This window comes from Anomaloglossus baeobatrachus, unplaced genomic scaffold (genome assembly GCF_048569485.1).
Source record: "Anomaloglossus baeobatrachus isolate aAnoBae1 unplaced genomic scaffold, aAnoBae1.hap1 Scaffold_3405, whole genome shotgun sequence".
NCBI classification, from domain to species: domain Eukaryota; kingdom Metazoa; phylum Chordata; class Amphibia; order Anura; family Aromobatidae; genus Anomaloglossus; species Anomaloglossus baeobatrachus.
In genome coordinates this window covers 49423-73523 of record NW_027442777.1, presented here as the reverse complement: position 1 = coordinate 73523, position 24101 = coordinate 49423, and the positions used below count along the sequence as shown (strand labels likewise).

The following is a 24101-nucleotide window of genomic DNA, read 5'->3' as shown; positions in this document are numbered from 1 at the left end:
AACCAATGCATGATAGGAATAAACAGGTAACTTTCTTTGGAGTGGAAGCGGAGAGATCGCACCAGATGCCAATTCTAGATGTTATCACACCTGTGGTCACTGCAGCAGCAGGTGAATCCACTTTGTCCAAAAGGGATCTATTCCATTCAATTGCAAATGATCTAGATAAGACAGAGAACTGCAGCACGGGGACATAGCCGAGTTGGTCAGGTTGAGTGGTGATGAGTTTGCTATTTGGATGAATAAAGAAAGTCAAAAGTGTGAAAGATAAAAAACAAAAGGAGGAAGTGTGAAAAGTGAATGGGCCAAATTGAGGTGCATATGAAGACGTATGCTTTCTTCCAATTCATTAAATCGGGCTAATATGAATCAGGTGAATTGAGTTCTGCTTTTGGAAACTGGGTTAAGAAGGGGTGCACCGTTCCTGGAGGTACTGCAATACCAGGTCAATGCGTGGAGTGGACAGAGCAAGCTCTTTTTCCATCTCCCTGTTCTAAAAATCCATTTAATATATGGTCCCCAGATAGGGGACGTATCAGATATTAAACTGATAAGAACAGATACTACACTTGATCTTAGCCAAAAGGCCGAGAAGCGATAACCAGAATTGGTTTGGGCCTCGAGTGGCACCCTGGCCTATGCCGGACACATCTTAGGGAGAGAGAGCGAGAGGGAGACAAACCCACGCCTACACAAGACATTTTGTCACCCAAGCCAACCCTTGAAAAGGCTGCTTTGCAGAGCCAAAACAAGAAGAATGGTGCGTTTTGCAGCCGCCGCCCACTGCAATGAATCTGAATAACTCCTCCTTTAGGGCGCAAGCAACTCCCCTCCCCCTTGCAGTCTTTCCAATTCACGATACAAAAAGACGGACAGGACAGGTTGCCTGACTTTCCGTCACTGCCACCCTTTGCCATCCTTACCCGTAGAAAGCCCTTTCATCATCCCCAAACCCTAATCTTTTCCCTTTCCTTCCCAGCCCCCAAACCCTGCCCTCTGTACCTTTCTCACCACCCGCTTCCCTTCTCCTGTCATCCCCCTACCACCCGGGAAAAAAAGAGATTGCCCCCTCCTTCCACTAGCCCACCCTCCCACCCAAAGAACAACTTCTTCTGCGCAGCTTGTTTTCTAGGCAGCAGCGCTATTGTGATGTCATCGGGGGGCATTGTGACAAGCCGCCAGTGTTCCGTCTCTTCATGTTGTGCACAGTTCAAACGGAAAATACATCAACAGGCAGACTACAGAAAAGCTTACTATCAAAGGTTAGAGGGGGGCTTTCTCAGAGGGCTTTTTACAGTTTTTCTATTCCCAATTAGCCGTTTAAGTGTACTTATTGAAAGTAGTAATTCTTTCATAGGCCGCCCTTTCTTAGTATTTGACGTTCCTTATATTGCGGTATGAGGCTTCGCAGTAGGTTGCAAACATTCATCACCCATGACTGTCCCCAATTGAGCTCAGAAGCTCAATGTCTATCATGACCTCTCTTTTAGAATGTCCAAGAGCAAGCAAACTATTCCTCCAGGAGAGGGCGCCAACAGACTACTAAAGAGATCATCATTACTCAAAGAAAACCCCAAAAACCAATGCATGATAGGAATAAACAGGTAACTTTCTTTGGAGTGGAAGCGGAGAGATCGCACCAGATGCCAATTCTAGATGTTATCACACCTGTGGTCACTGCAGCAGCAGGTGAATCCACTTTGTCCAAAAGGGATCTATTCCATTCAATTGCAAATGATCTAGATAAGACAGAGAACTGCAGCACGGGGACATAGCCGAGTTGGTCAGGTTGAGTGGTGATGAGTTTGCTATTTGGATGAATAAAGAAAGTCAAAAGTGTGAAAGATAAAAAACAAAAGGAGGAAGTGTGAAAAGTGAATGGGCCAAATTGAGGTGCATATGAAGACGTATGCTTTCTTCCAATTCATTAAATCGGGCTAATATGAATCAGGTGAATTGAGTTCTGCTTTTGGAAACTGGGTTAAGAAGGGGTGCACCGTTCCTGGAGGTACTGCAATACCAGGTCAATGCGTGGAGTGGACAGAGCAAGCTCTTTTTCCATCTCCCTGTTCTAAAAATCCATTTAATATATGGTCCCCAGATAGGGGACGTATCAGATATTAAACTGATAAGAACAGATACTACACTTGATCTTAGCCAAAAGGCCGAGAAGCGATAACCAGAATTGGTTTGGGCCTCGAGTGGCACCCTGGCCTATGCCGGACACATCTTAGGGAGAGAGAGCGAGAGGGAGACAAACCCACGCCTACACAAGACATTTTGTCACCCAAGCCAACCCTTGAAAAGGCTGCTTTGCAGAGCCAAAACAAGAAGAATGGTGCGTTTTGCAGCCGCCGCCCACTGCAATGAATCTGAATAACTCCTCCTTTAGGGCGCAAGCAACTCCCCTCCCCCTTGCAGTCTTTCCAATTCACGATACAAAAAGACGGACAGGACAGGTTGCCTGACTTTCCGTCACTGCCACCCTTTGCCATCCTTACCCGTAGAAAGCCCTTTCATCATCCCCAAACCCTAATCTTTTCCCTTTCCTTCCCAGCCCCCAAACCCTGCCCTCTGTACCTTTCTCACCACCCGCTTCCCTTCTCCTGTCATCCCCCTACCACCTGGGAAAAAAAGAGATTGCCCCCTCCTTCCACTAGCCCACCCTCCCACCCAAAGAACAACTTCTTCTGCGCAGCTTGTTTTCTAGGCAGCAGCGCTATTGTGATGTCATCGGGGGGCATTGTGACAAGCCGCCAGTGTTCCGTCTCTTCATGTTGTGCACAGTTCAAACGGAAAATACATCAACAGGCAGACTACAGAAAAGCTTACTATCAAAGGTTAGAGGGGGGCTTTCTCAGAGGGCTTTTTACAGTTTTTCTATTCCCAATTAGCCGTTTAAGTGTACTTATTGAAAGTAGTAATTCTTTCATAGGCCGCCCTTTCTTAGTATTTGACGTTCCTTATATTGCGGTATGAGGCTTCGCAGTAGGTTGCAAACATTCATCACCCATGACTGTCCCCAATTGAGCTCAGAAGCTCAATGTCTATCATGACCTCTCTTTTAGAATGTCCAAGAGCAAGCAAACTATTCCTCCAGGAGAGGGCGCCAACAGACTACTAAAGAGATCATCATTACTCAAAGAAAACCCCAAAAACCAATGCATGATAGGAATAAACAGGTAACTTTCTTTGGAGTGGAAGCGGAGAGATCGCACCAGATGCCAATTCTAGATGTTATCACACCTGTGGTCACTGCAGCAGCAGGTGAATCCACTTTGTCCAAAAGGGATCTATTCCATTCAATTGCAAATGATCTAGATAAGACAGAGAACTGCAGCACGGGGACATAGCCGAGTTGGTCAGGTTGAGTGGTGATGAGTTTGCTATTTGGATGAATAAAGAAAGTCAAAAGTGTGAAAGATAAAAAACAAAAGGAGGAAGTGTGAAAAGTGAATGGGCCAAATTGAGGTGCATATGAAGACGTATGCTTTCTTCCAATTCATTAAATCGGGCTAATATGAATCAGGTGAATTGAGTTCTGCTTTTGGAAACTGGGTTAAGAAGGGGTGCACCGTTCCTGGAGGTACTGCAATACCAGGTCAATGCGTGGAGTGGACAGAGCAAGCTCTTTTTCCATCTCCCTGTTCTAAAAATCCATTTAATATATGGTCCCCAGATAGGGGACGTATCAGATATTAAACTGATAAGAACAGATTGATTTAATGAAGCTTTCCAAAGCACCGCAAAAATGCATGACCGAAGTCACACCAAAAACAGTGCAAAGGCTAGGATTCGTGTGGACCCCTCCGTGAGAAGAGGATCCCCAAAAATCAACCCCGTCCCTCCGAGCCAGAAGGCCACAGCGAGGGTCAGGGATCTTCGGTGCTCCCCCAAGCCGAAGCCTGGTTGAGCCTTGTTGTTGCTCCCAGCGTCCACCGAGGCATCTTACCCAAGTGGAGTAGGGAGCTACTAGTCGTTGGTTTCGCAGCCGAGACTGCCCGGACCGTCAACCGGTGTTGGTTTCTCAGCCCAAGGCTGACCGGACCTCCAACCGGGTGTTGGTTTCTCAGCCCGAACAGATACTACACTTGATCTTAGCCAAAAGGCCGAGAAGCGATAACCAGAATTGGTTTGGGCCTCGAGTGGCACCCTGGCCTATGCCGGACACATCTTAGGGAGAGAGAGCGAGAGGGAGACAAACCCACGCCTACACAAGACATTTTGTCACCCAAGCCAACCCTTGAAAAGGCTGCTTTGCAGAGCCAAAACAAGAAGAATGGTGCGTTTTGCAGCCGCCGCCCACTGCAATGAATCTGAATAACTCCTCCTTTAGGGCGCAAGCAACTCCCCTCCCCCTTGCAGTCTTTCCAATTCACGATACAAAAAGACGGACAGGACAGGTTGCCTGACTTTCCGTCACTGCCACCCTTTGCCATCCTTACCCGTAGAAAGCCCTTTCATCATCCCCAAACCCTAATCTTTTCCCTTTCCTTCCCAGCCCCCAAACCCTGCCCTCTGTACCTTTCTCACCACCCGCTTCCCTTCTCCTGTCATCCCCCTACCACCCGGGAAAAAAAGAGATTGCCCCCTCCTTCCACTAGCCCACCCTCCCACCCAAAGAACAACTTCTTCTGCGCAGCTTGTTTTCTAGGCAGCAGCGCTATTGTGATGTCATCGGGGGGCATTGTGACAAGCCGCCAGTGTTCCGTCTCTTCATGTTGTGCACAGTTCAAACGGAAAATACATCAACAGGCAGACTACAGAAAAGCTTACTATCAAAGGTTAGAGGGGGGCTTTCTCAGAGGGCTTTTTACAGTTTTTCTATTCCCAATTAGCCGTTTAAGTGTACTTATTGAAAGTAGTAATTCTTTCATAGGCCGCCCTTTCTTAGTATTTGACGTTCCTTATATTGCGGTATGAGGCTTCGCAGTAGGTTGCAAACATTCATCACCCATGACTGTCCCCAATTGAGCTCAGAAGCTCAATGTCTATCATGACCTCTCTTTTAGAATGTCCAAGAGCAAGCAAACTATTCCTCCAGGAGAGGGCGCCAACAGACTACTAAAGAGATCATCATTACTCAAAGAAAACCCCAAAAACCAATGCATGATAGGAATAAACAGGTAACTTTCTTTGGAGTGGAAGCGGAGAGATCGCACCAGATGCCAATTCTAGATGTTATCACACCTGTGGTCACTGCAGCAGCAGGTGAATCCACTTTGTCCAAAAGGGATCTATTCCATTCAATTGCAAATGATCTAGATAAGACAGAGAACTGCAGCACGGGGACATAGCCGAGTTGGTCAGGTTGAGTGGTGATGAGTTTGCTATTTGGATGAATAAAGAAAGTCAAAAGTGTGAAAGATAAAAAACAAAAGGAGGAAGTGTGAAAAGTGAATGGGCCAAATTGAGGTGCATATGAAGACGTATGCTTTCTTCCAATTCATTAAATCGGGCTAATATGAATCAGGTGAATTGAGTTCTGCTTTTGGAAACTGGGTTAAGAAGGGGTGCACCGTTCCTGGAGGTACTGCAATACCAGGTCAATGCGTGGAGTGGACAGAGCAAGCTCTTTTTCCATCTCCCTGTTCTAAAAATCCATTTAATATATGGTCCCCAGATAGGGGACGTATCAGATATTAAACTGATAAGAACAGATACTACACTTGATCTTAGCCAAAAGGCCGAGAAGCGATAACCAGAATTGGTTTGGGCCTCGAGTGGCACCCTGGCCTATGCCGGACACATCTTAGGGAGAGAGAGCGAGAGGGAGACAAACCCACGCCTACACAAGACATTTTGTCACCCAAGCCAACCCTTGAAAAGGCTGCTTTGCAGAGCCAAAACAAGAAGAATGGTGCGTTTTGCAGCCGCCGCCCACTGCAATGAATCTGAATAACTCCTCCTTTAGGGCGCAAGCAACTCCCCTCCCCCTTGCAGTCTTTCCAATTCACGATACAAAAAGACGGACAGGACAGGTTGCCTGACTTTCCGTCACTGCCACCCTTTGCCATCCTTACCCGTAGAAAGCCCTTTCATCATCCCCAAACCCTAATCTTTTCCCTTTCCTTCCCAGCCCCCAAACCCTGCCCTCTGTACCTTTCTCACCACCCGCTTCCCTTCTCCTGTCATCCCCCTACCACCCGGGAAAAAAAGAGATTGCCCCCTCCTTCCACTAGCCCACCCTCCCACCCAAAGAACAACTTCTTCTGCGCAGCTTGTTTTCTAGGCAGCAGCGCTATTGTGATGTCATCGGGGGGCATTGTGACAAGCCGCCAGTGTTCCGTCTCTTCATGTTGTGCACAGTTCAAACGGAAAATACATCAACAGGCAGACTACAGAAAAGCTTACTATCAAAGGTTAGAGGGGGGCTTTCTCAGAGGGCTTTTTACAGTTTTTCTATTCCCAATTAGCCGTTTAAGTGTACTTATTGAAAGTAGTAATTCTTTCATAGGCCGCCCTTTCTTAGTATTTGACGTTCCTTATATTGCGGTATGAGGCTTCGCAGTAGGTTGCAAACATTCATCACCCATGACTGTCCCCAATTGAGCTCAGAAGCTCAATGTCTATCATGACCTCTCTTTTAGAATGTCCAAGAGCAAGCAAACTATTCCTCCAGGAGAGGGCGCCAACAGACTACTAAAGAGATCATCATTACTCAAAGAAAACCCCAAAAACCAATGCATGATAGGAATAAACAGGTAACTTTCTTTGGAGTGGAAGCGGAGAGATCGCACCAGATGCCAATTCTAGATGTTATCACACCTGTGGTCACTGCAGCAGCAGGTGAATCCACTTTGTCCAAAAGGGATCTATTCCATTCAATTGCAAATGATCTAGATAAGACAGAGAACTGCAGCACGGGGACATAGCCGAGTTGGTCAGGTTGAGTGGTGATGAGTTTGCTATTTGGATGAATAAAGAAAGTCAAAAGTGTGAAAGATAAAAAACAAAAGGAGGAAGTGTGAAAAGTGAATGGGCCAAATTGAGGTGCATATGAAGACGTATGCTTTCTTCCAATTCATTAAATCGGGCTAATATGAATCAGGTGAATTGAGTTCTGCTTTTGGAAACTGGGTTAAGAAGGGGTGCACCGTTCCTGGAGGTACTGCAATACCAGGTCAATGCGTGGAGTGGACAGAGCAAGCTCTTTTTCCATCTCCCTGTTCTAAAAATCCATTTAATATATGGTCCCCAGATAGGGGACGTATCAGATATTAAACTGATAAGAACAGATACTACACTTGATCTTAGCCAAAAGGCCGAGAAGCGATAACCAGAATTGGTTTGGGCCTCGAGTGGCACCCTGGCCTATGCCGGACACATCTTAGGGAGAGAGAGCGAGAGGGAGACAAACCCACGCCTACACAAGACATTTTGTCACCCAAGCCAACCCTTGAAAAGGCTGCTTTGCAGAGCCAAAACAAGAAGAATGGTGCGTTTTGCAGCCGCCGCCCACTGCAATGAATCTGAATAACTCCTCCTTTAGGGCGCAAGCAACTCCCCTCCCCCTTGCAGTCTTTCCAATTCACGATACAAAAAGACGGACAGGACAGGTTGCCTGACTTTCCGTCACTGCCACCCTTTGCCATCCTTACCCGTAGAAAGCCCTTTCATCATCCCCAAACCCTAATCTTTTCCCTTTCCTTCCCAGCCCCCAAACCCTGCCCTCTGTACCTTTCTCACCACCCGCTTCCCTTCTCCTGTCATCCCCCTACCACCCGGGAAAAAAAGAGATTGCCCCCTCCTTCCACTAGCCCACCCTCCCACCCAAAGAACAACTTCTTCTGCGCAGCTTGTTTTCTAGGCAGCAGCGCTATTGTGATGTCATCGGGGGGCATTGTGACAAGCCGCCAGTGTTCCGTCTCTTCATGTTGTGCACAGTTCAAACGGAAAATACATCAACAGGCAGACTACAGAAAAGCTTACTATCAAAGGTTAGAGGGGGGCTTTCTCAGAGGGCTTTTTACAGTTTTTCTATTCCCAATTAGCCGTTTAAGTGTACTTATTGAAAGTAGTAATTCTTTCATAGGCCGCCCTTTCTTAGTATTTGACGTTCCTTATATTGCGGTATGAGGCTTCGCAGTAGGTTGCAAACATTCATCACCCATGACTGTCCCCAATTGAGCTCAGAAGCTCAATGTCTATCATGACCTCTCTTTTAGAATGTCCAAGAGCAAGCAAACTATTCCTCCAGGAGAGGGCGCCAACAGACTACTAAAGAGATCATCATTACTCAAAGAAAACCCCAAAAACCAATGCATGATAGGAATAAACAGGTAACTTTCTTTGGAGTGGAAGCGGAGAGATCGCACCAGATGCCAATTCTAGATGTTATCACACCTGTGGTCACTGCAGCAGCAGGTGAATCCACTTTGTCCAAAAGGGATCTATTCCATTCAATTGCAAATGATCTAGATAAGACAGAGAACTGCAGCACGGGGACATAGCCGAGTTGGTCAGGTTGAGTGGTGATGAGTTTGCTATTTGGATGAATAAAGAAAGTCAAAAGTGTGAAAGATAAAAAACAAAAGGAGGAAGTGTGAAAAGTGAATGGGCCAAATTGAGGTGCATATGAAGACGTATGCTTTCTTCCAATTCATTAAATCGGGCTAATATGAATCAGGTGAATTGAGTTCTGCTTTTGGAAACTGGGTTAAGAAGGGGTGCACCGTTCCTGGAGGTACTGCAATACCAGGTCAATGCGTGGAGTGGACAGAGCAAGCTCTTTTTCCATCTCCCTGTTCTAAAAATCCATTTAATATATGGTCCCCAGATAGGGGACGTATCAGATATTAAACTGATAAGAACAGATACTACACTTGATCTTAGCCAAAAGGCCGAGAAGCGATAACCAGAATTGGTTTGGGCCTCGAGTGGCACCCTGGCCTATGCCGGACACATCTTAGGGAGAGAGAGCGAGAGGGAGACAAACCCACGCCTACACAAGACATTTTGTCACCCAAGCCAACCCTTGAAAAGGCTGCTTTGCAGAGCCAAAACAAGAAGAATGGTGCGTTTTGCAGCCGCCGCCCACTGCAATGAATCTGAATAACTCCTCCTTTAGGGCGCAAGCAACTCCCCTCCCCCTTGCAGTCTTTCCAATTCACGATACAAAAAGACGGACAGGACAGGTTGCCTGACTTTCCGTCACTGCCACCCTTTGCCATCCTTACCCGTAGAAAGCCCTTTCATCATCCCCAAACCCTAATCTTTTCCCTTTCCTTCCCAGCCCCCAAACCCTGCCCTCTGTACCTTTCTCACCACCCGCTTCCCTTCTCCTGTCATCCCCCTACCACCCGGGAAAAAAAGAGATTGCCCCCTCCTTCCACTAGCCCACCCTCCCACCCAAAGAACAACTTCTTCTGCGCAGCTTGTTTTCTAGGCAGCAGCGCTATTGTGATGTCATCGGGGGGCATTGTGACAAGCCGCCAGTGTTCCGTCTCTTCATGTTGTGCACAGTTCAAACGGAAAATACATCAACAGGCAGACTACAGAAAAGCTTACTATCAAAGGTTAGAGGGGGGCTTTCTCAGAGGGCTTTTTACAGTTTTTCTATTCCCAATTAGCCGTTTAAGTGTACTTATTGAAAGTAGTAATTCTTTCATAGGCCGCCCTTTCTTAGTATTTGACGTTCCTTATATTGCGGTATGAGGCTTCGCAGTAGGTTGCAAACATTCATCACCCATGACTGTCCCCAATTGAGCTCAGAAGCTCAATGTCTATCATGACCTCTCTTTTAGAATGTCCAAGAGCAAGCAAACTATTCCTCCAGGAGAGGGCGCCAACAGACTACTAAAGAGATCATCATTACTCAAAGAAAACCCCAAAAACCAATGCATGATAGGAATAAACAGGTAACTTTCTTTGGAGTGGAAGCGGAGAGATCGCACCAGATGCCAATTCTAGATGTTATCACACCTGTGGTCACTGCAGCAGCAGGTGAATCCACTTTGTCCAAAAGGGATCTATTCCATTCAATTGCAAATGATCTAGATAAGACAGAGAACTGCAGCACGGGGACATAGCCGAGTTGGTCAGGTTGAGTGGTGATGAGTTTGCTATTTGGATGAATAAAGAAAGTCAAAAGTGTGAAAGATAAAAAACAAAAGGAGGAAGTGTGAAAAGTGAATGGGCCAAATTGAGGTGCATATGAAGACGTATGCTTTCTTCCAATTCATTAAATCGGGCTAATATGAATCAGGTGAATTGAGTTCTGCTTTTGGAAACTGGGTTAAGAAGGGGTGCACCGTTCCTGGAGGTACTGCAATACCAGGTCAATGCGTGGAGTGGACAGAGCAAGCTCTTTTTCCATCTCCCTGTTCTAAAAATCCATTTAATATATGGTCCCCAGATAGGGGACGTATCAGATATTAAACTGATAAGAACAGATACTACACTTGATCTTAGCCAAAAGGCCGAGAAGCGATAACCAGAATTGGTTTGGGCCTCGAGTGGCACCCTGGCCTATGCCGGACACATCTTAGGGAGAGAGAGCGAGAGGGAGACAAACCCACGCCTACACAAGACATTTTGTCACCCAAGCCAACCCTTGAAAAGGCTGCTTTGCAGAGCCAAAACAAGAAGAATGGTGCGTTTTGCAGCCGCCGCCCACTGCAATGAATCTGAATAACTCCTCCTTTAGGGCGCAAGCAACTCCCCTCCCCCTTGCAGTCTTTCCAATTCACGATACAAAAAGACGGACAGGACAGGTTGCCTGACTTTCCGTCACTGCCACCCTTTGCCATCCTTACCCGTAGAAAGCCCTTTCATCATCCCCAAACCCTAATCTTTTCCCTTTCCTTCCCAGCCCCCAAACCCTGCCCTCTGTACCTTTCTCACCACCCGCTTCCCTTCTCCTGTCATCCCCCTACCACCCGGGAAAAAAAGAGATTGCCCCCTCCTTCCACTAGCCCACCCTCCCACCCAAAGAACAACTTCTTCTGCGCAGCTTGTTTTCTAGGCAGCAGCGCTATTGTGATGTCATCGGGGGGCATTGTGACAAGCCGCCAGTGTTCCGTCTCTTCATGTTGTGCACAGTTCAAACGGAAAATACATCAACAGGCAGACTACAGAAAAGCTTACTATCAAAGGTTAGAGGGGGGCTTTCTCAGAGGGCTTTTTACAGTTTTTCTATTCCCAATTAGCCGTTTAAGTGTACTTATTGAAAGTAGTAATTCTTTCATAGGCCGCCCTTTCTTAGTATTTGACGTTCCTTATATTGCGGTATGAGGCTTCGCAGTAGGTTGCAAACATTCATCACCCATGACTGTCCCCAATTGAGCTCAGAAGCTCAATGTCTATCATGACCTCTCTTTTAGAATGTCCAAGAGCAAGCAAACTATTCCTCCAGGAGAGGGCGCCAACAGACTACTAAAGAGATCATCATTACTCAAAGAAAACCCCAAAAACCAATGCATGATAGGAATAAACAGGTAACTTTCTTTGGAGTGGAAGCGGAGAGATCGCACCAGATGCCAATTCTAGATGTTATCACACCTGTGGTCACTGCAGCAGCAGGTGAATCCACTTTGTCCAAAAGGGATCTATTCCATTCAATTGCAAATGATCTAGATAAGACAGAGAACTGCAGCACGGGGACATAGCCGAGTTGGTCAGGTTGAGTGGTGATGAGTTTGCTATTTGGATGAATAAAGAAAGTCAAAAGTGTGAAAGATAAAAAACAAAAGGAGGAAGTGTGAAAAGTGAATGGGCCAAATTGAGGTGCATATGAAGACGTATGCTTTCTTCCAATTCATTAAATCGGGCTAATATGAATCAGGTGAATTGAGTTCTGCTTTTGGAAACTGGGTTAAGAAGGGGTGCACCGTTCCTGGAGGTACTGCAATACCAGGTCAATGCGTGGAGTGGACAGAGCAAGCTCTTTTTCCATCTCCCTGTTCTAAAAATCCATTTAATATATGGTCCCCAGATAGGGGACGTATCAGATATTAAACTGATAAGAACAGATACTACACTTGATCTTAGCCAAAAGGCCGAGAAGCGATAACCAGAATTGGTTTGGGCCTCGAGTGGCACCCTGGCCTATGCCGGACACATCTTAGGGAGAGAGAGCGAGAGGGAGACAAACCCACGCCTACACAAGACATTTTGTCACCCAAGCCAACCCTTGAAAAGGCTGCTTTGCAGAGCCAAAACAAGAAGAATGGTGCGTTTTGCAGCCGCCGCCCACTGCAATGAATCTGAATAACTCCTCCTTTAGGGCGCAAGCAACTCCCCTCCCCCTTGCAGTCTTTCCAATTCACGATACAAAAAGACGGACAGGACAGGTTGCCTGACTTTCCGTCACTGCCACCCTTTGCCATCCTTACCCGTAGAAAGCCCTTTCATCATCCCCAAACCCTAATCTTTTCCCTTTCCTTCCCAGCCCCCAAACCCTGCCCTCTGTACCTTTCTCACCACCCGCTTCCCTTCTCCTGTCATCCCCCTACCACCCGGGAAAAAAAGAGATTGCCCCCTCCTTCCACTAGCCCACCCTCCCACCCAAAGAACAACTTCTTCTGCGCAGCTTGTTTTCTAGGCAGCAGCGCTATTGTGATGTCATCGGGGGGCATTGTGACAAGCCGCCAGTGTTCCGTCTCTTCATGTTGTGCACAGTTCAAACGGAAAATACATCAACAGGCAGACTACAGAAAAGCTTACTATCAAAGGTTAGAGGGGGGCTTTCTCAGAGGGCTTTTTACAGTTTTTCTATTCCCAATTAGCCGTTTAAGTGTACTTATTGAAAGTAGTAATTCTTTCATAGGCCGCCCTTTCTTAGTATTTGACGTTCCTTATATTGCGGTATGAGGCTTCGCAGTAGGTTGCAAACATTCATCACCCATGACTGTCCCCAATTGAGCTCAGAAGCTCAATGTCTATCATGACCTCTCTTTTAGAATGTCCAAGAGCAAGCAAACTATTCCTCCAGGAGAGGGCGCCAACAGACTACTAAAGAGATCATCATTACTCAAAGAAAACCCCAAAAACCAATGCATGATAGGAATAAACAGGTAACTTTCTTTGGAGTGGAAGCGGAGAGATCGCACCAGATGCCAATTCTAGATGTTATCACACCTGTGGTCACTGCAGCAGCAGGTGAATCCACTTTGTCCAAAAGGGATCTATTCCATTCAATTGCAAATGATCTAGATAAGACAGAGAACTGCAGCACGGGGACATAGCCGAGTTGGTCAGGTTGAGTGGTGATGAGTTTGCTATTTGGATGAATAAAGAAAGTCAAAAGTGTGAAAGATAAAAAACAAAAGGAGGAAGTGTGAAAAGTGAATGGGCCAAATTGAGGTGCATATGAAGACGTATGCTTTCTTCCAATTCATTAAATCGGGCTAATATGAATCAGGTGAATTGAGTTCTGCTTTTGGAAACTGGGTTAAGAAGGGGTGCACCGTTCCTGGAGGTACTGCAATACCAGGTCAATGCGTGGAGTGGACAGAGCAAGCTCTTTTTCCATCTCCCTGTTCTAAAAATCCATTTAATATATGGTCCCCAGATAGGGGACGTATCAGATATTAAACTGATAAGAACAGATTTTTTGATTTAACAGCATCTTTATTATCATGCACTACTCACAAAAAGGTAACAAACCGTGTACAGTGCCGCAGCCCCGTACACACAGAAATATACAATCCTTCTTACATAGCCATAGAGTACGACGCACTAAACTATACATCACGCTCCTATGCTTATCCATAACACTCAAGCTGAAAGAAAAAGTTAGACAATAAATAACGACGAACCGGCGATTGGGGGATGGGGGTAGGGGAAAAGGGGGATAGGGTGGGGAAATCACAGGCCCGAAGCTTTATTGAAAGACGCACATAACGGGAAAAGGAGGGAGGGGGCATGGAAGAGGTCTAAACCTCCTCCTCGGCGCTGTCGTCCGGACTGTCCATGATGGAATAGTCTCTGAGCAGGCTGTGGATCAGCCTGCGGCAATCCTGGATAGACATCCTCTCCCTCTTCAAGATGAGCCGGTTCCTGGCGACCCAAATAGCGTCCTTAAAGCAGTTCATAAGGCGCCAAGCCTCCTGGATGGCTCCAACGGTGTGAGTCCCAGGGAAGAGTCCATAAAGTACGGAATGGTACGATAGGCTCCCTCTGGGGACGGAGTTCCTCAGGTCATCCTCCAGGGCAACCAACAGGCGCTGTGCGAAACGGCAGTCCCAAAAGGCGTGCAGCGATGTTTCCTCCACGAAGGGGCACCTTGGGCAGTACCGGGTTTTGCACAGGTTCCGGGCGTGCATGAATGACCGGACGGGCAGTCCGCCCTGTATCGCCATCCATGACAAGTCCTTGTGCCCGTTGGTCAATCCAGCCGATGACACGTTTGTCCAAACAGTCTCCAGTGTGTCGTGATGAAGTCCTGGAATGTTCTCCATTTCGTCCTTGGCTCTGATGAGTTTGTGGATAGTCTTTGGCTTCCACAAATCAGGCTTGAGTCCCTCCAGTTGGTGTTCCCTCACAAACCGAACCACGTCTCCGTAGAACCATGGCGCCGTCCAGTTGTAGGGGAAGGAGCTGTCCCACTTGTCCCAGCCTAACCGTCTCCAAAGGGGGAGCAGGAAGAAGCGAGACATGGACCCACCCGCGGAACCTCTCTTGACTCGCAGAGTTCGGCGAACGCAGTCACATACGAAGGAGGATCGCAGGAGGGTGGGGATATCGGGTACGCCCTTCCCACCCTTGCGAGGATCCTTGTACATGATGCTCCGCTTTACTCTGTCCATCTTGGATCCCCAGACAAAACGAAACACCGTCCTGGTAATGGCCCTGCACACGGTGGCAAGGGGGGGCCAGGCCTGGGCCGTGTACTGCAGCACGGGCAGTACCTCGTTACGCAGGACCAGTGCTTTGCCCTCACAGGTGAGGCGTCTGAGGCTCCACAGACCGATCCGTTGGGTGATCTTGGTCAAGCGTTCCTCCCAGGACTTGAGGGCTGCTCCTTCCTTCCCGAACCAGACTCCAAGAACCTTGATGAAATCCGGCTGGATGCTGAAAGGGAAGGGGGCAGAAGAGGCCGGCTGCCAGTCCCCGAAGAGCATGGCTTCCGACTTCCCGCAGTTGACTTTGGCTCCCGAAGCCCGTCCGAAGGTCTCACAGGTCTGGACGAGGGTGTCGACTGAGCGCCGGTCCGCGCAGAAGACGGTCACGTCGTCCATGTAGAGCGAGCACTTGACCTCGAAGCGTTCTGGTCCTGGTGCGGTGATCCCTCTGATCTCTCCATTCCGCCGGATAGCCTCTGCAAAGAGTTCTATAACACAAACAAAAAGAAGAGGTGACAGAGGACAGCCTTGTCTGACCCCTGAGAGGACCGGGAAGGGGTCAGTCTTCCAGCCGTTTACCAACACCGAGCTGTGAATATCAAAATACATTAGTTGGACATACAAACAAAACATGTTACCCAAGCCTAACCTGTGCAGAGCTTTGCCCAGGAACTCATGGGAAACACGGTCGAAGGCCTTTTCCTGATCCAACGAGATCAGGGCTGCGTGCACCCGGCGGGCTTTGATGTACTCGACCGTGTCCCGCATGAGAGCCAGGCTGTCTGCGATGCGACGTCCGGGGATGCCGCAGGTCTGATCCGGGTGGATGATCCGTCCGATAACCGTCGTCAGTCTCGTTGCCATCGTCTTGGCCAGGATCTTGTAGTCGACATTCAGAAGGGTGATGGGACGCCAATTCTTCAGGTCGCACCTCTCTCCTTTACGCTTGTACAGGATCGTGACCATTCCTTCCCTCAGAGATGGAGGCATTCTGCCCTCCACCACCATCTCCTCATACAGCCCTAACAGGTCCGGACAGATTAGGTCTCCCAGCGCTACATAGAGCTCTGCTGGGAGGCCGTCACTGCCCGGTGTCCTGCCAGAACTAAAGGATTTGGCGGCCGAGAGCAGCTCGTCCACCGTCAGAGGAACGTCCATGGCCGCCGCGTCTGCAGGGTCAAGATGGTTAGTGATACCTGACAGGAACTTATCGGCGGCCTCGGGGTCAGTAGTCTTGCGGGCGTAGAGTTCGCTGTAGAAGTCGCTGACGACCTTCATCACATTCTCTTTCCCGCGTCGTATGCTTCCACTCTCGTCTCGTAGTTCATTCATGGGCGTGTGACCGGCGTGGAGTTTCCTGAAAAAGAACGAGTTACATTTCTCACCCTTCTCCAGGTTCTCCACTTTGGAACGGAAGACAATTCGCTCGGACTCCTCCTCGAAGTGCCTTTTCAGGCTCCTCTTAGTCTCCTCCAGCTCCTCTCTCACGTCCCAGCCGCATCGAAGAAGGTCCTGCAGGGAACGCAGCTCACGCTGGAGTCTCCTGAAGTCCCTCCTCTTCAGACACGCCTGTTGTTGACTCTTTGCCTGAAAGAAGAAACGGAACTCGAGTTTAACGTATTCCCACCAGTCAGAAACAGACTGGAAGCCCGCCTTGTAGGCCCGCCACGTGGAGTAGGCAGCTCTAAGCTCCTCCAGAATCTCACCCTTTTCCAGCAGAGAGCAGTTCAGCTTCCAGGAGCCCGGGCCAATGGGGAAGCCATGGCCCAGCACACCTTGAAAGTGAATGGCTCTGTGGTCAGAGAAGAAGCAGGGGACCATCGAGTGCCCACTCCGCCCAACCGCCCGAGAGGTAAACACAAAGTCAATCCTGGAACGCAGCGAGCCATCGGATCGGCACCATGAATAGTTCACGGATCCGTGTCCGATGGAGCCAACAACGTCCACAACAGAGGCTTCGGTCACCATCTCAATGAGCAGTTTGGATGTGACGTCCAACTTGGCAGCCGTTCCAGAACTGCGTCCATCCTCCTCAATCGGGCAGTTGAAATCCCCGGCCATCACTACCGTCCTGGCGGTAGCGAGCTGAGGGCGCAGGGCTTGGAGGAGCTCCAGTCGATCGCTCTTCACAGGAGAAGCATACACATTGATGAACCTGACAGGTTCTCCCGCCCAGGTGCCATCCACGAGCAGTAACCTGCCGCAGACGATTTCCTGAACAGAGTCCAATGTGAAGGCGCTTCCCCTGATCAGCACGGCGACCCCCGCGGACCTACAGTCGCCCCCGCCAGACCAGTAGGATGGGCCATGGGTCCACTCCCTGGCCAGATGGTTGAAGGACCTAGAGGAGGGAAGGGAGCATTCCTGCAGGAAAAATACATCACTAGACTGAGTGTTAAGGAACGCAAAAATTGTCTGACGTCGGAACTTGTCTCTGATGCTCCTAACATTAATGGAAAAGATGTTAATGTTAGCAGTCATTGGAGGAAAGAGAAAGTTAGAGCAGGCGGTGTGCCTTAGTTACCACTCCGGTCGGGCGGTTCTTCCTCTTTGGCACCTGCTGGTAAGGGTATCTCCAGCAGACCCTCTTCTTCTAGCTGATCGAGCAGGGATGGTGCCTCAGTGGCTTCCGACTCCTCCATTTCTTCTTCGGCCACAAGGGACTCCACCATCTGCTCCAACACGTCCGGTTCTGGGAGGAGGCCATCCTCCTCTTCCTGGGGTGGATTGGGGTCCACAATGAACAGCTTGGAAGGTTCTGCGACAGGACTATCTTCCACCTTCCTTTTCCTTTGGCCTGTACCTGAGGAGACAAGAGCTGGAAAATCCTCCTCGGTGAAAAGTGCAAGAGTGCTGAGGCCCTCTGCTCTCATGGTCTGGGGAGGGAGAGTGGGCTTTGGGGGGGGGGTGAGGAGACCAACTGAGGAGTAGGGAAATGAGGTGGAGGTAGTGGAATCCTCAGTAGGGTTGGCCGGGGGGGGAGGGGTTTGGACAGGGGGGACAGGGGGGGGGACCAGGGAGGGGGCAACAGTTTTCTTACCCTTCTTTTCCCTGGACTCCGTGGCTGCTGGGGCATCGGCTGGAGCCACGGTCGCTGGGTTCTTGGCCGCCTTGTCCTTGGCCTCTGTGGCCTTGGTCGTAGCTGCCTTGGTCGACGAAGCTGTGACTACCCGATACTGGGTCGCCGCGGCAACCCTTGCCCAGGATTTCTCCCGCTGTGGGCAGTCCTTGTAAAGGTGGTCCGCCTGTCCACATAGGTTGCAAGTCTTCTTCTTTGGGCAGTCCTTGGAGCTGTGTCCTGTCACCCGGCAAACCCTGCAGGCGTCCTCCTTGCAGGTCTTCATCGAATGCCCTTTCCCGCCACATTTCCTGCAGTTGTGTGGCATGTCCGGGTAGTAGATGAGACCAAAGGAGTTTCCCAGAGAGAATGTCGGGGGCAGGTGCTGGAGACCATCCTCGGATGCTGGTTCCCTGTAGAGTCGAACGGTTACTGACCACTTACCCGTCCAGAATCCGTTGCCGTTAAGGATGTGGGATGGCTCCCTCACCACTGTGCAGAGACGTCCCAGGAACGTGGAGATGTCTCTTCCTGGGGTGTGCGGGTTCCGCATGGAGACCGTGATCCTCTTCTCATCCCTCTGTATAGGACAGGATCCTAAAAAAGAATGAAAAGGGGAGTCCGGCATCGCTGCGTTCATCGCCTCCCAGTATCTCCTGCAGGCATTCACCGTGGCAAAGGTTACCAGAAAAATGCCAGTCATGAAGGTCTGGACACTCAGGGTTTCCGCCCTGGAGAAGCCCTGATCCAGAATCATCTTCTTGCAGAACACGTCGCTGGACATGTCCGGCAACCTACCATCCACCGCCTTCAGCTTCAGGGCGACCGTCTGCCGCATCCAAGGCTCCAGGGTTGGAGCCTTTTCAGGCGGCGTCCGGGCTCCCTCCGGCTGGCTGGCGTCGGAGGTAGGGGCCTCTTGGGCCGAAGAAGCCTCTGGATGAGCCTTCCTGGAGGTCCCTGGGTCCTGAGCCTTCTTGGCTGCCTTCTCTGGCTTGCTTGCCATGGCTGGTTCCTGCTTGAGTTCCCGGAGCTGGATCTTGGATTCTTCTCCGGGTGTCTTCTCCCGCTGTGTTCCTCCTCGAAGTTCCTCTGGTCTCCCCAAGTCTTCTCCGAGCCTTCGTCTTCTTGCTTCTTTCTGCCAAGCTCTTCTTCCGTCCGATCTCCCTCTTCCGGTCTCGGCTGGGCTTCGGAGCTCGTCTCCCTGATCGTATCTCGTCAAGTGTAGCTAGCTCAGTTTGTTCTGATAAGAACAGATACTACACTTGATCTTAGCCAAAAGGCCGAGAAGCGATCTGATAAGAACAGATACTACACTTGATCTTAGCCAAAAGGCCGAGAAGCGATAACCAGAATTGGTTTGGGCCTCGAGTGGCACCCTGGCCTATGCCGGACACATCTTAGGGAGAGAGAGCGAGAGGGAGACAAACCCACGCCTACACAAGACATTTTGTCACCCAAGCCAACCCTTGAAAAGGCTGCTTTGCAGAGCCAAAACAAGAAGAATGGTGCGTTTTGCAGCCGCCGCCCACTGCAATGAATCTGAATAACTCCTCCTTTAGGGCGCAAGCAACTCCCCTCCCCCTTGCAGTCTTTCCAATTCACGATACAAAAAGACGGACAGGACAGGTTGCCTGACTTTCCGTCACTGCCACCCTTTGCCATCCTTACCCGTAGAAAGCCCTTTCATCATCCCCAAACCCTAATCTTTTCCCTTTCCTTCCCAGCCCCCAAACCCTGCCCTCTGTACCTTTCTCACCACCCGCTTCCCTTCTCCTGTCATCCCCCTACCACCCGGGAAAAAAAGAGATTGCCCCCTCCTTCCACTAGCCCACCCTCCCACCCAAAGAACAACTTCTTCTGCGCAGCTTGTTTTCTAGGCAGCAGCGCTATTGTGATGTCATCGGGGGGCATTGTGACAAGCCGCCAGTGTTCCGTCTCTTCATGTTGTGCACAGTTCAAACGGAAAATACATCAACAGGCAGACTACAGAAAAGCTTACTATCAAAGGTTAGAGGGGGGCTTTCTCAGAGGGCTTTTTACAGTTTTTCTATTCCCAATTAGCCGTTTAAGTGTACTTATTGAAAGTAGTAATTCTTTCATAGGCCGCCCTTTCTTAGTATTTGACGTTCCTTATATTGCGGTATGAGGCTTCGCAGTAGGTTGCAAACATTCATCACCCATGACTGTCCCCAATTGAGCTCAGAAGCTCAATGTCTATCATGACCTCTCTTTTAGAATGTCCAAGAGCAAGCAAACTATTCCTCCAGGAGAGGGCGCCAACAGACTACTAAAGAGATCATCATTACTCAAAGAAAACCCCAAAAACCAATGCATGATAGGAATAAACAGGTAACTTTCTTTGGAGTGGAAGCGGAGAGATCGCACCAGATGCCAATTCTAGATGTTATCACACCTGTGGTCACTGCAGCAGCAGGTGAATCCACTTTGTCCAAAAGGGATCTATTCCATTCAATTGCAAATGATCTAGATAAGACAGAGAACTGCAGCACGGGGACATAGCCGAGTTGGTCAGGTTGAGTGGTGATGAGTTTGCTATTTGGATGAATAAAGAAAGTCAAAAGTGTGAAAGATAAAAAACAAAAGGAGGAAGTGTGAAAAGTGAATGGGACAAATTGAGGTGCATATGAAGACGTATGCTTTCTTCCAATTCATTAAATCGGGCTAATATGAATCAGGTGAATTGAGTTCTGCTTTTGGAAACTGGGTTAAGAAGGGGTGCACCGTTCCTGGAGGTACTGCAATACCAGGTCAATGCGTGGAGTGGACAGAGCAAGCTCTTTTTCCATCTCCCTGTTCTAAAAATCCATTTAATATATGGTCCCCAGATAGGGGACGTATCAGATATTAAACTGATAAGAACAGATACTACACTTGATCTTAGCCAAAAGGCCGAGAAGCGATAACCAGAATTGGTTTGGGCCTCGAGTGGCACCCTGGCCTATGCCGGACACATCTTAGGGAGAGAGAGCGAGAGGGAGACAAACCCACGCCTACACAAGACATTTTGTCACCCAAGCCAACCCTTGAAAAGGCTGCTTTGCAGAGCCAAAACAAGAAGAATGGTGCGTTTTGCAGCCGCCGCCCACTGCAATGAATCTGAATAACTCCTCCTTTAGGGCGCAAGCAACTCCCCTCCCCCTTGCAGTCTTTCCAATTCACGATACAAAAAGACGGACAGGACAGGTTGCCTGACTTTCCGTCACTGCCACCCTTTGCCATCCTTACCCGTAGAAAGCCCTTTCATCATCCCCAAACCCTAATCTTTTCCCTTTCCTTCCCAGCCCCCAAACCCTGCCCTCTGTACCTTTCTCACCACCCGCTTCCCTTCTCCTGTCATCCCCCTACCACCCGGGAAAAAAAGAGATTGCCCCCTCCTTCCACTAGCCCACCCTCCCACCCAAAGAACAACTTCTTCTGCGCAGCTTGTTTTCTAGGCAGCAGCGCTATTGTGATGTCATCGGGGGGCATTGTGACAAGCCGCCAGTGTTCCGTCTCTTCATGTTGTGCACAGTTCAAACGGAAAATACATCAACAGGCAGACTACAGAAAAGCTTACTATCAAAGGTTAGAGGGGGGCTTTCTCAGAGGGCTTTTTACAGTTTTTCTATTCCCAATTAGCCGTTTAAGTGTACTTATTGAAAGTAGTAATTCTTTCATAGGCCGCCCTTTCTTAGTATTTGACGTTCCTTATATTGCGGTATGAGGCTTCGCAGTAGGTTGCAAACATTCATCACCCATGACTGTCCCCAATTGAGCTCAGAAGCTCAATGTCTATCATGACCTCTCTTTTAGAATGTCCAAGAGCAAGCAAACTATTCCTCCAGGAGAGGGCGCCAACAGACTACTAAAGAGATCATCATTACTCAAAGAAAACCCCAAAAACCAATGCATGATAGGAATAAACAGGTAACTTTCTTTGGAGTGGAAGCGGAGAGATCGCACCAGATGCCAATTCTAGATGTTATCACACCTGTGGTCACTGCAGCAGCAGGTGAATCCACTTTGTCCAAAAGGGATCTATTCCATTCAATTGCAAATGATCTAGATAAGACAGAGAACTGCAGCACGGGGACATAGCCGAGTTGGTCAGGTTGAGTGGTGATGAGTTTGCTATTTGGATGAATAAAGAAAGTCAAAAGTGTGAAAGATAAAAAACAAAAGGAGGAAGTGTGAAAAGTGAATGGGCCAAATTGAGGTGCATATGAAGACGTATGCTTTCTTCCAATTCATTAAATCGGGCTAATATGAATCAGGTGAATTGAGTTCTGCTTTTGGAAACTGGGTTAAGAAGGGGTGCACCGTTCCTGGAGGTACTGCAATACCAGGTCAATGCGTGGAGTGGACAGAGCAAGCTCTTTTTCCATCTCCCTGTTCTAAAAATCCATTTAATATATGGTCCCCAGATAGGGGACGTATCAGATATTAAACTGATAAGAACAGATACTACACTTGATCTTAGCCAAAAGGCCGAGAAGCGATAACCAGAATTGGTTTGGGCCTCGAGTGGCACCCTGGCCTATGCCGGACACATCTTAGGGAGAGAGAGCGAGAGGGAGACAAACCCACGCCTACACAAGACATTTTGTCACCCAAGCCAACCCTTGAAAAGGCTGCTTTGCAGAGCCAAAACAAGAAGAATGGTGCGTTTTGCAGCCGCCGCCCACTGCAATGAATCTGAATAACTCCTCCTTTAGGGCGCAAGCAACTCCCCTCCCCCTTGCAGTCTTTCCAATTCACGATACAAAAAGACGGACAGGACAGGTTGCCTGACTTTCCGTCACTGCCACCCTTTGCCATCCTTACCCGTAGAAAGCCCTTTCATCATCCCCAAACCCTAATCTTTTCCCTTTCCTTCCCAGCCCCCAAACCCTGCCCTCTGTACCTTTCTCACCACCCGCTTCCCTTCTCCTGTCATCCCCCTACCACCCGGGAAAAAAAGAGATTGCCCCCTCCTTCCACTAGCCCACCCTCCCACCCAAAGAACAACTTCTTCTGCGCAGCTTGTTTTCTAGGCAGCAGCGCTATTGTGATGTCATCGGGGGGCATTGTGACAAGCCGCCAGTGTTCCGTCTCTTCATGTTGTGCACAGTTCAAACGGAAAATACATCAACAGGCAGACTACAGAAAAGCTTACTATCAAAGGTTAGAGGGGGGCTTTCTCAGAGGGCTTTTTACAGTTTTTCTATTCCCAATTAGCCGTTTAAGTGTACTTATTGAAAGTAGTAATTCTTTCATAGGCCGCCCTTTCTTAGTATTTGACGTTCCTTATATTGCGGTATGAGGCTTCGCAGTAGGTTGCAAACATTCATCACCCATGACTGTCCCCAATTGAGCTCAGAAGCTCAATGTCTATCATGACCTCTCTTTTAGAATGTCCAAGAGCAAGCAAACTATTCCTCCAGGAGAGGGCGCCAACAGACTACTAAAGAGATCATCATTACTCAAAGAAAACCCCAAAAACCAATGCATGATAGGAATAAACAGGTAACTTTCTTTGGAGTGGAAGCGGAGAGATCGCACCAGATGCCAATTCTAGATGTTATCACACCTGTGGTCACTGCAGCAGCAGGTGAATCCACTTTGTCCAAAAGGGATCTATTCCATTCAATTGCAAATGATCTAGATAAGACAGAGAACTGCAGCACGGGGACATAGCCGAGTTGGTCAGGTTGAGTGGTGATGAGTTTGCTATTTGGATGAATAAAGAAAGTCAAAAGTGTGAAAGATAAAAAACAAAAGGAGGAAGTGTGAAAAGTGAATGGGCCAAATTGAGGTGCATATGAAGACGTATGCTTTCTTCCAATTCATTAAATCGGGCTAATATGAATCAGGTGAATTGAGTTCTGCTTTTGGAAACTGGGTTAAGAAGGGGTGCACCGTTCCTGGAGGTACTGCAATACCAGGTCAATGCGTGGAGTGGACAGAGCAAGCTCTTTTTCCATCTCCCTGTTCTAAAAATCCATTTAATATATGGTCCCCAGATAGGGGACGTATCAGATATTAAACTGATAAGAACAGATACTACACTTGATCTTAGCCAAAAGGCCGAGAAGCGATGACCAGAATTGGTTTGGGCCTCGAGTGGCACCCTGGCCTATGCCGGACACATCTTAGGGAGAGAGAGCGAGAGGGAGACAAACCCACGCCTACACAAGACATTTTGTCACCCAAGCCAACCCTTGAAAAGGCTGCTTTGCAGAGCCAAAACAAGAAGAATGGTGCGTTTTGCAGCCGCC

General features: G+C 48.7%; 11 non-coding genes and 3 pseudogenes across 11 annotated transcripts; all 14 read right to left on the bottom strand.

Moving 5' to 3' along the window:
- Positions 1-408: 408 nt before the first annotated feature.
- Positions 409-599, bottom strand: LOC142271916 (U2 spliceosomal RNA). The gene has a single exon (XR_012736887.1). It is a non-coding gene; the product is annotated as a U2 spliceosomal RNA (small nuclear RNA).
- A 1387-nt stretch (positions 600-1986) lies between these two features.
- Positions 1987-2177, bottom strand: LOC142271915 (U2 spliceosomal RNA). Its single transcript, XR_012736886.1, has one exon. It is a non-coding gene; the product is annotated as a U2 spliceosomal RNA (small nuclear RNA).
- Positions 2178-3564: 1387 nt separating this feature from the next.
- Positions 3565-3757, bottom strand: LOC142271928 (U2 spliceosomal RNA). Its single transcript, XR_012736896.1, has one exon. It is a non-coding gene; the product is annotated as a U2 spliceosomal RNA (small nuclear RNA).
- Positions 3758-3973: 216 nt separating this feature from the next.
- Positions 3974-4121, bottom strand: LOC142271932 (U2 spliceosomal RNA; annotated as a pseudogene).
- Positions 4122-5508: 1387 nt separating this feature from the next.
- Positions 5509-5699, bottom strand: LOC142271914 (U2 spliceosomal RNA). The gene has a single exon (XR_012736885.1). It is a non-coding gene; the product is annotated as a U2 spliceosomal RNA (small nuclear RNA).
- Positions 5700-7086: 1387 nt separating this feature from the next.
- Positions 7087-7277, bottom strand: LOC142271913 (U2 spliceosomal RNA). Its single transcript, XR_012736884.1, has one exon. It is a non-coding gene; the product is annotated as a U2 spliceosomal RNA (small nuclear RNA).
- A 1387-nt stretch (positions 7278-8664) lies between these two features.
- Positions 8665-8855, bottom strand: LOC142271912 (U2 spliceosomal RNA). The gene has a single exon (XR_012736883.1). It is a non-coding gene; the product is annotated as a U2 spliceosomal RNA (small nuclear RNA).
- Positions 8856-10242: 1387 nt separating this feature from the next.
- LOC142271911 (U2 spliceosomal RNA) lies at positions 10243-10433 on the bottom strand. Its single transcript, XR_012736882.1, has one exon. It is a non-coding gene; the product is annotated as a U2 spliceosomal RNA (small nuclear RNA).
- A 1387-nt stretch (positions 10434-11820) lies between these two features.
- LOC142271910 (U2 spliceosomal RNA) lies at positions 11821-12011 on the bottom strand. Its single transcript, XR_012736881.1, has one exon. It is a non-coding gene; the product is annotated as a U2 spliceosomal RNA (small nuclear RNA).
- A 1387-nt stretch (positions 12012-13398) lies between these two features.
- LOC142271923 (U2 spliceosomal RNA) lies at positions 13399-13603 on the bottom strand (annotated as a pseudogene).
- Positions 13604-19060: 5457 nt separating this feature from the next.
- LOC142271930 (U2 spliceosomal RNA) lies at positions 19061-19188 on the bottom strand (annotated as a pseudogene).
- A 1387-nt stretch (positions 19189-20575) lies between these two features.
- Positions 20576-20766, bottom strand: LOC142271908 (U2 spliceosomal RNA). Its single transcript, XR_012736879.1, has one exon. It is a non-coding gene; the product is annotated as a U2 spliceosomal RNA (small nuclear RNA).
- A 1387-nt stretch (positions 20767-22153) lies between these two features.
- LOC142271906 (U2 spliceosomal RNA) lies at positions 22154-22344 on the bottom strand. The gene has a single exon (XR_012736878.1). It is a non-coding gene; the product is annotated as a U2 spliceosomal RNA (small nuclear RNA).
- A 1387-nt stretch (positions 22345-23731) lies between these two features.
- LOC142271905 (U2 spliceosomal RNA) lies at positions 23732-23922 on the bottom strand. The gene has a single exon (XR_012736877.1). It is a non-coding gene; the product is annotated as a U2 spliceosomal RNA (small nuclear RNA).
- Between the last annotated feature and the right edge of the window lie 179 nt (positions 23923-24101).